The following is an 11147-nucleotide window of genomic DNA, read 5'->3' as shown; positions in this document are numbered from 1 at the left end:
TAATTATTTGACTACAAATCTCACCTCATCATTCCTCCCAGTGATTATTTCCAGGATAAACTGAGATGCCCCCAAGCTGGCTTCTTAAAACTGACTAAATATTTAAAAAGAGCCAAAAGAGCCGTTCTTTTGAACAGCTCTTTGAAAGGAACGGATCGCCAAGATCTGGATCCCCTCAAAGAGCCATAAATCCCATCACTAATCTGTGAGGATTTTCAGTCAGGTTTTAGACCGTACCATAGTACTGAGACTGCTCTTATTAGAGTTACAAATGATCTACTCTTATCATCCGATCGTGGTTGTATCTCTCTGTTAGTGCTACTGGATCTTAGTGCTGCGTTTGATACTGTTGACCACAACATTCTCTTGAATAGACTTGAGAATTATGTTGGCATTAGTGGTAGTGCATTGGCATGGTTCAAATCGTATCTATCTGACCGCCATCAATTCGTGGCAGTAAAATGGATTGTGTAGTTGAGTTAAAAAATTGGATGACAAGTAATTTCTTACTGCTAAATTCTGAAAAAACAGAGGTGTTAGTTATTGGGCCTAAAACCTCAGCGTGTAATAACCTACAACACTGTCTAATACTTGATGGCTGTTCTGTCAATTCTTCATCATCAGTTAGGAACCTAGGTGTGCTATTTGATGGTAATCTTTCCTTTGAAAACCACATCTCTAGTATTTGCAAAACTGCATTTTTCCATCTCAAAAATATATCTAAACTACGACCTATGCTATCAATGTCAAATGCTGAAACATTAATTCATGCGTTTATGACCTCACGGTTAGATTATTGTAATGCTTTATTGGGTGGTTGTTCTGCTCGCTTAATAAACAAACTCCAGCTGGTCCAAAATGCAGCAGCTAGAGTTCTTACTAGAACCAAAAAGTATGATCATATTAGCCCGGTTCTGTCTACACTGCACTGGCTCCCTATTAAACATTGTATAGATTTTAAAATCTTGCTAATTACTTATAAAGCCCTGAATGGTTTAGCTCCCCAGTACCTGAGTGAGCTCTTATCGCATTATAGTCCCTCACGTCCGCTGCGTTCTCAAAACTCTGGCAACTTGATAATACCTAGAATATCAAAATCAGATCATTTTCTTATCTAGCGCCCAAACTCTGGAACAATCTACCCTACACTGTTCGGGACGCAGACACACTCTGTCAGTTTAAATCTAGATTAAAGACCCATCTCTTTAACCTTGCTTACACATAACAAATCCACATTCTTATAATTCAAATCCGTTAAAGGATTGTTAGGCTGCACTAATTAGGTCAACCGGAACCGGGAACACTTCCCATAACACCCGATGTACTCGGTGCATCGTCAGAAGAATGGCATCTACGCTAATATTAGTCTGTTTCTCTCTTATTCCGAGGTCACCTTAACCACCAGATCCAGTCCGTATCCAGATCAGATGGTCACTGCAGTCCCCCGGATCCAGTCCGAACCCAGCCCAGACGGTGGATCAGCACCTAGAGACGACCTCTACAGCCCTGAATGTCAGCGGAGTCCACATCAACTAGATGAGCCCCAGAGACGGATCCACAGTGAAGACCACATCACCTAGACGGCTGTCGGCACAAGACCACGGGAACTTTGGCCAGAGGAGAACTGGCCCCCCGACTGAGCCTGGTTTCTCCCAAGGTTTTTTTCTCCATTTGTCACCGATGGAGTTTTGGTCGCCTCTGGCTTGCTTATTTGGGGACACTTTATCTTCACTTTATGTTCACACAATATTGCATTTTATTTTATTGTTTTTGATTAACTACCTTTACCTGAAAATCGAGTGTTTACTGTTGCCCTTTGCATTGTTGATGTACTATTTCCTATTTAATACTGTACAGCCGCCTTGTCACAATTCTGTATTGTTAAAGGCGGTGTATAAATAAAGGTGACTTGACTTGATTTTGATTTGTTGGTCAATCATGACATAATGATCTCCTTAACTCCAACACTGTGTCAATGCTACTTGAACACTCTGTAGTGTGGAAACACATGAACACTGAGCAGGGTTTGTTTAACACTGGAACTATTACATCAACTTTACCTGTTTCATTTACATAAGACTGATGCATTTGAATCACATTATGTTTATTAATATGATTATATTAAATCTATGTAATTTAAATGGATGGAAAAATTTTATATAATTGAATTACATAAAGTTTAAACTTAGAACAAAATATTTTAGTGAATCTATTGTGTTCTCTACAAACTTAAAAGCAAAAAACAAAACAAAACAAAACAAAACAAAACAAACAAACAAACAAACAAAAAACAGGTGCTTTGTTGAAGGACTTGACACTTCATCTGGACTGAAAGACTGACAGACCCTGGATTGTTAATATTGTTGTGCAGACATACACTGGCGCTCAAACATTTGGGATCAATAAGATTTTTAATGGTTTTTAAATGCTCATCAAGGCTGCATTTATTTGATTAAAAATACAGAAACAAACAGGTTTTTTGGAACCTGTGAGACTGTTTTTCAGGATTATTTGACTAACACTTGACTTCACACTACTGTTCAAAAGTTTGGGGTCAGTAAATTTGTATTCTTTCTTTCTTTCTTTTAAAGAAATTAAAACTTTTTTTCACAAAGGATGTGTTAAATTAATAAAAAGTGATAGCACAGATTTACATTGTTGGAAAAGATTTATATTTGTAATAAATGCTGTTCTTTTTAACTTGTTATTCATAAAAGAATCATGAAAAAAGAATCCAAAAAATATTTGGCAGTACAACTGTTTCCAACATTTTATAATAAATCAGCATATTAGAATGATTTCTGAAGGATTATGTGATACTCAAGACTACTTAAGATATTTAATCTCTTATTTAAGACTACTTAAGATATTTTAAAGTATATTGAAATGAAAACTATTATTTTGTATTATAATAACATTTTGCAGTATTACTGTTTTTTTTTTTTGTTTTTTTTTTCTGTATTTTTGATCAAATACATGCAGCCTTGATGAGCAGAAGAGACTTCTTTAAAAAAACATGACAAATCTTACTGATCCCAACTTTTGAGTGGCAGTGTACATCATACAGAAACGGGATTTTTGAAATCTATATAACTTCCTGATCATGTTACCTCATGTTGCAACACCCATTGTATTTTATTCATAAACATCTTTCACATTGTACAATTTTTTTTTTTTTTTTTTTTTTTTTTATATTTGTTGTTTTTAGACTATTATTTGAATTATTTATTATTATTTATTATTACACTTTTTTACTGTTTGGCCATTGTTTATGATTAAAATACAGTGGGTGTTGCAACATAAGGTCACTTGAGCAGGAAGTTATATAGATTTGAAAATTTGAAAAATGCATTAAAAATCATATTTCCAAAATCCAAGTCGTGTATGATGTGTGTCAGGATTGTGTGAAGATATTACAACTGGTGTGACATTATCGGGAAGTTAAATAGGATTTAAAATTTCAACAATGTATAATAGATGTATGTATATATATATATTAATTTAATGCTGCATGTATGTTTAAATACATTGTAGGTGATTCGAGCCATTTAGATAAAACAACCATAAAAGTTAAATAAATTTAGTTCATTAAGACATGCAGTTTTCTCAGGCTACATATTCATAACAGATACATTAATAATTTAAAATCTACCAATCATCCTTATCTGTACGTAATCAATTTACTAACATAAACTACACATGTAAAAGGATCACAGTATTACTGTCTTTTTTTTTTTTGTTTTTTTTGTTTTTTTTATGAAAAAAGCACATATTTAACCAAGGTTATAAGTGGATTTTGCACTTTTGAGACGCTCCCTAACTTGACGTGCGCAAGTGAGGATCGTTGTGAGGACTTTTTCACTTCAGATGCATAAAACAGTTACATCGTCGAATAATATTAGTATTAATTTTGATATTGTGCTTTTAAACGTGATCTGAACGAGATACAGCATGATCCATGACTATTATGCGATTACATATAAATCAATGCTGAAATAAAGTTCGAATGTCTAACGAATGTCCAACATAAAACCAACTTTACCGCACCGCTCTGATACGAGTACCTCTGCTGTTAGAGGGACTCCTCTAAATCTTTTCCCGAGGCTTCTTGGTATTTAGGACTGCCAGGTTTCTTATTTTTGCCCATTCCTGCATTCGTTTCGCTCCCTGAATATTAAGGACGCGTTTTCTCGTGTCGAATATAAGAGATGACTGCTGCAATTGACACAAACTAAGCAAAAAGTCGGAGCACAGACAACGTGCGACCTCTCAGTACATCGTGAAACCGTAGTCCATAATTGTAATTATTGTTTTTTTTTTTTTTTTTTTTTTTTTTTTTTTAATTTTTTATTAGTATTATTAGTATTATTAGTATTATTTTATTTATTTATTTTATTATTATTATTTTTTTAATATCAGTGTTCATTGAGCAGTATCATTTCCTGTTTGAATACATTTTCTATATTACATATCACTGAAATAACATATGGGACCGTCCAAAATATTTTACTCAAATGTACAGTATCTTTAAAAAAACAAAAAACAAACAAACAACAACAACAACAACAAAAAAAACAACAACAACAACAAAAAAAAAACCTAGAATAATATACTGCGTTTCTTAAGAATGCTAGACTGTACTATTTAGGCAGTGGTAATGCATAATGAAATATTCATGTATGTATGTTTATTTATTTATATCTAGAGCTACATTGTATTTAGCTACATCGTAATTTGTATTGTTCCAGACTCATATGATAATTGATGTATTATATATCAATAAAATAATATACTATATATGGACTGTTTTTTCTAAAAAAAAAAAAAAAAAAAAAAAAAAAAAATGTGTTATTAAAGAAACAAAACAGACCCTTGAATTTGTTTTTTTTTTTTTTTTTTTTTTTTTGTCTATTGTAAATTCAGTTTGAGTTGCATGTGTTCTCTTATAATTCTGTGACTGAAACGAACTTTAAAATATTCTTCTAGAAACCAGTAACAAGACACATCTTTTGGAGTTGTGATGGAAAACTGTATTGATTTTAAATTAGTTTAAGTGTGAATGTCAAACTCAGTCAAAACAGCAGTATGTTCCTCTAGGGGGCAGTAATACAGGACACTCTCTGGAAGGTTTCACAAACTATTTTTAAATGTCAATATTGTGACTTCTGCATCACTTTTGACAATGAAAACTACTGCAAAATATTCTTTATTAAATCTGTAACAAGACACAGCCTTTAAACCTGAGATAGAAGCTTGTATTTATTTTTAACTAAATTATGTATTGTTTTTATTTTTAATAGTATGTCTCAGCTAGAAATGTTTCATATTCTGATAATGTTTTCAGCGGCAAGTTTTATTTTAGTTCCCATAATATTCTCCTAAAAGGTCGGATCACATTCTCTAAAAACATTCTACAAATGTTTATTGATAACATTGATAGAACATTATCCTCTAACATTCTAATAAAGATTCTCATCACACTAGATGTGGACTTACATTGATCAGATTTTGGTTGAAAGTGAAAACCCAACCTTTGTTTGAAGTCAAGCTGCAGCGTCTTTAAATAACTCCAAAAACAGCTTTACCAGCTTCACTTATTAGAAACCAGATTTGCTTTATTTCCGTCATACATTTACACAAGTGTTCATTGAAATTAACAGAGGTTTGGATGTTGATTGAAAGTAAAGGTTTGGTTTGATGTCACCATTCTGGTGAGAAACGTTTGCTTTAGTTGAGCAATTTGACTCTTTTCAATCATTTTTTCTAGCAGCTGTAACTGTATTTGTTATGGCAAAAACTGCAAAAAAAAAAACTATGGTCAAGTGATGTTGATTACTTGCTGACATTAGGTGTGTTCAATTTAACACAGCGCTGCGCAGCTCGATCAAATTCTGACTTGAAGCAGTGTATGCCGGTTAGAAATTTTGTCCGACTTGAGGCGGCGCCGACGCCTCGTGACTGTCACGTGTGGCATCAAAGTACCGCGATATGGCGGGCACATCGTGCCATTTTAAGGTTAAGCAGGCTAAGGATAAGGCGCAGCCTACCCTTACGTCGCCGTCAGACCGTGTCAAATTTTGAATGGGATTGATAGGGAGGGCAGACGATAGACCCGCGACGACGTTGCGGCGACGTCACTGTAGAACCAATCCTAGGCGGCGACGTGACGGTGGCGTACGTGAGAAATTGTTTAATTGAAGTTTAATTGATTTGTTTAAATTAAAACTATGTAATCTAAATGCATGGAAAAGATGTACGTAATTGAATTACGTTAAGGGCTGAAATATTTTTTTGAGTGTAACTAGCACACTTCTAACCAGAGAACAACGACATAATGTAATGAACAAGTGGAAAGATTAAATAGATTACTAAGTAATTAGTTAATTTTAAGACCCTGCAAGATAAAGATTATATCTACCTGTTTGTGGTCCTAAACAAAAAATTATATGAATGAGAAGCGAAAATAAGAAAAATAAATATGTGCTTGGGACAACATAAACATCTGTATCCCTTTAACCCTCAGGTACTGTTCTGTTCAACAGAGTTTAGTTTGTGGCAGAACCATTTACAGTCCTTGTATGTCTTTATGGGAATGCAGGGCTTTATTGTCCTAATAAGGTGTTAACCATGTGTTAGATCAGGTCCCCACGTCAGACAATTAGGATCCAGCCCCGGATGCCAGATCCCGTCAAAAAATATCAGTCTTTCGGTAACAGAACAACCAGTCAGCAAGCTGTAGTAACCCCAACCCCACTAACAAGCAGGTTTCTGTCAGTTATGAAGTTGATTGATGAAAGCCAGAAAAGAGCAGAAGCAGGAGACGAAGTGATGATGGTAAAAAAGGTATAACAGAATTTATTGAACAGTTTTAGTTGCGTATGTCTCAATGTTCAGACTTCGTCTGGGGAGTACAGCTCAAAGAACAACGATAAATCAAACGGATTCAACATCCCATAAACCTTGAAATTACATAAACATCCCTGTTATCTATTTCTTAGACCAAACAATTCATGAAACCCCGCAATCATGGAACTGAACAATAATGAAAATGCATAAGCAAGGAAAATAATAAGAAATATAAAATATAAAAACATATAAATGAATAATATAAATGAATAAATGATAAATACTTAAATAATCAAATAAATAATTAAATATGAATTATGTGAATGACTAATGATTATAAAATGATTATTAAATGATTATGTAAATAAATGATTATAAATGAAATTAAAAACAAACATAAAATTTAAACACAACACAATAATTTAAATGTAAGGATCTAAGGATCCTTCACATGGCATCTATTTAATAATTTGAATTAAAATTTACACTCAGTAAGTTGCATACTGTTTTAGAATGTACTTAAATACTGAGGTGCAGATAATTGCAACAAGTGGTATAAATAGCAAAAAATCCTATTTTAACATAGTGTAAATAGCCTCTATTGCTATTGCACTTAGTGCATATAGCCACTGCCTTATTTTATTCTATGCTTGGTAATTTATTTTCCACAATAACTTGCATTTGGGAATGTGGACAAAACTTGTGCTGTTGAAATTTGTAGCAACTTAAAAACATACGCCAGCAACACATGAACGCATCAGTATATTTATAAATACATTTTTGTGTTTCAAAATACTTTAAACTGTTGGGTGTAGTATTTCTATCATAAACATACAGATTAAATGGAAATAAACTATAGAGAAACAATGGTTTGCTCGTAATGCAAAGTTTAACAACAATCGTCAGGCCGCTGGCGCCGTCTGCTGGCATTTCTTAGGCTATAACACGCAATTTTATTGTTTATACATGTCTTAATGTATTTCAATAGTGTTTATGAGTAAAACAATATGGCTACTTACTTTTGATACTTAATTTCAACCAATTATTATTGCCTCATCATTACATGTAGCCTATTTATTTTGTACTAAAAGCTATTGTTCACTTATCTTAATTACAAAACATACATAAATAAATAAAATCTTTAGCATATGATTAACAACATAATCATTACTGACAGCACTAGTTAAAACATTTGAAAATGATCCTGCATTGTTTTGAAATGTATGATTAGAATAGTATTTTCCTATATTTTGTTATTGTTTATTTATTGAAAATAATAGGCTGTTAAAATGACTTAATCTCCTGAAAACAATATTGCATATAGTCTGATATTGTGAGCTAATCTATTGACACATTGTATAGTCAGCTGAATTAAAAATAGAATCTTACAAGCATCAAAAATAAAAGCTCAGAATGACATAGGCCTATCCCAGAATATTATGTTTAAAGATTATAATAATCAATTTTATGTTCTTATATTTGAAGTTGGTAATAATCGTGAACATAGCATAAAATTGCGACTTGGTGGTGTACAGTTTGCACAGTCATTAATCTCCAAGAGAAAGTGAATAAATTCTTTATTTTTTTAAATATTATTATTATGTTTATAAACAGTACAGAGATGACATTACATAAAACTTTGTATACACGATTTGTGTCAATGATATATCCCATGTCATCAGAACACAGGAAAGTAAAAGAAAAAAGTTAATGATTGATAATGAAAATATAAAAAAAACATAGGGGAAAAACATGCGAGTAAGATATTAATTTAGTGTGGCAGCAACATACTCCTCCAGCGTTCGTGTCACGCGTCTGTGTTGCGACGTGCCCCTTCGCACATGTAAAAAGTACGCGACTGTTTCCTTGGTTGGTAATCAGTGGCATGATTTGCCCCCCCATACCGCGATAGCGATTCGAGAGCAGCGACTGACTCAGCCGGCGCAGTTTCTTCAGAGCGGCTGCAGTTTCTCTGATGACCACATGACTGTTTCATGATTGGTCAGATTCACCACATGACAACGATCACGTGTGTTTTGGGTTTATTCTAACATCCTCAAGTCCGATAATATTCACAAATCTGTGTTTTTATAACAATAAAAGTGTTTTTACTGTAGTCGCAATGTTATGTTGAGTCCAATCTATCATAAAACACTGGTAAAAGCATATATAACCCCACTTTATTAGTATTTAAAATGGTATGTGTTTATGTTGATCATTATTCTTGTTCAGATGGCGCTGTATTAAGCAGTATATAAAAAGGTGTTTCTGTTGCTCATGAAAACGCTTTTGAAAAGTCTGTGTATTTGATAAATATTGCATTTAATTCACTTGTTCTGTGATAGAGCATGCAAACACCGCGAGAGCTTCACTAACGAGAGCAGAAAGTGTCCGACTTGACGCCTCCGTTTTCAACTCCGCCCGCGACTGCTCTCGGATACTCTCGTTGATCGCCGTCTGTAGCCGTAGATGAAGTCGAACACACCTAGGCCCAGTTTTTCAAAAGGTTTAATCCGGATAAAATTGATCCGGATTTAGTAATCCTTTGTTTTGCAATCCGTGATCAAGTAATCCAGCTTACTTTTGAGTCAGTTTTTCAAAGCAACATCGGATTGGATCAATCTGATCCGGATAGGAACTTTTCAGGATCACCAAATCTGGATAACCATTGCTCAAACAGGATAGGAAATCACAATGTAGAACTATAGATATGTAAAGAGCAACAAGTAGAATAGTCAGTGTGGGGTCAATACAAGTTTATTTTTATATGAAATGAAAACAAACACACACACACATTAAAAAAAAAAAAAAAAACACGAAAAACCCCACCCCATCCTCTTCCAGCAGTCCGCTCATCTGAGACCTACAACACAAACACTGTACATTGAGGATATTTATAACAAGTTTCAAATATAGATGTATTGAAATAAAAAAAAGACAATGTCAAATACTCCACAATAATTTCAGACTTCCTCATCTGATGTGGAGAGACCAGCTTGTCTGAGCGTAGCCTTTAGGAGGCGGATCTCAAGTCTGGCCTTGGTTTGCTGCAGTTTGGTCAGAGTCAGTTGTTCCTCTGCCAGACGAAGCTGTGCTTCTGCCCTTTCAGTCTCTTTTTGCAGAAGTGCCTTGTAATCATCATCTTTGTTTGATGAAGGGCGCTTCAAGCCTTTCCTCTGAGATCCTGTGGCAACTACCACTGGCTCAACCAATGAGGATCCAGCTTCTTCCTCAGGAACAGAGCTGAGATTCAATATAAATACGCTCTCTGGATCAGCCTCAGGAGGAACTGGCAGATTGTCCTCCTCCTCCTCAATCCAAGGCTCGCCATCCCCTACAACACCTTGAATACCATGGAGAGCTTGCGACTTCTCACCTCCAATGATGTCGAGGACCACATCTGTGTAATCTCCCCTCTTAAAGGGCTTGTTGCCTGTTTGTGGGTTTTTGGCTTCAGCATGGTCCTTTGTTGCCCTGGCCTTAAGATTCTTCCACCGCAATTTGATTTGGTCTGTGGTCCTCCTCTGGCCAGACCCTATGGCATTCACATTTTCTGTGATTAAAATCCAAACATCATTTTTCTTTTTGTTGGTATCCTTAGCAGAATTAAAACTTCCCACTATTGTTCCATAATGGCACCGAACACCCTCTAGTAGTGCATTGGTTTCAGCAGCAGTGAAGTTACAGCTTCTTGAGTCCATGGTTCCGTTGCGTTTCTATAGTGAACATTGTTCATCATTTATAGGCCTTGGGTCCAATTGCCTCAATTGAACACAAGCCAAAACCAAATCGGTTGTAATAGTTGTGTTTGAAAAGAACAATTACACAGCCATATAAATCAGCCTTTCTCAGAGGATTCACAGAGAGACAGTGAAATGGCAGGTGTTGTCCACCGCCACCACCACTTTGCGAGAGGAGAGGATACCGTCAAAGGGTGTATGTTGAACGTACCAAGCCACTGGAGCAATACACCACTGAGGAGCTGTATGTCCGGTTTTGCTTTGGGAAGGCTGATATAGAGTACCTTGTGAACCTTCTCTGGCCAAAACTTCAACACAGAACCCAAAGGAGTCACGGTCTGTCTGTGGAAGACCAGATCCTCACTGCTCTCCGATTTTATGCATGTGGGACTTTCTATCAAGTTGTTGGTGACTATATGGGAGTGGTGAAATCAGCTGTGTGTGATGTGGTGAGAGATGTGTCAATCGCACTGGCCAGCCTGGTCAATGAATTTGTTTCTTTCGCTTCAACACTGCTCATTGCAGAGCAAGATGTGCAATTGAGCATTTAAATGGAGTTCT

This window comes from Labeo rohita, unplaced genomic scaffold, assembly GCF_022985175.1.
Source record: "Labeo rohita strain BAU-BD-2019 unplaced genomic scaffold, IGBB_LRoh.1.0 scaffold_250, whole genome shotgun sequence".
NCBI classification, from domain to species: Eukaryota; Metazoa; Chordata; class Actinopteri; order Cypriniformes; family Cyprinidae; genus Labeo; species Labeo rohita.
Note: the sequence above shows the minus strand (reverse complement) of the source record.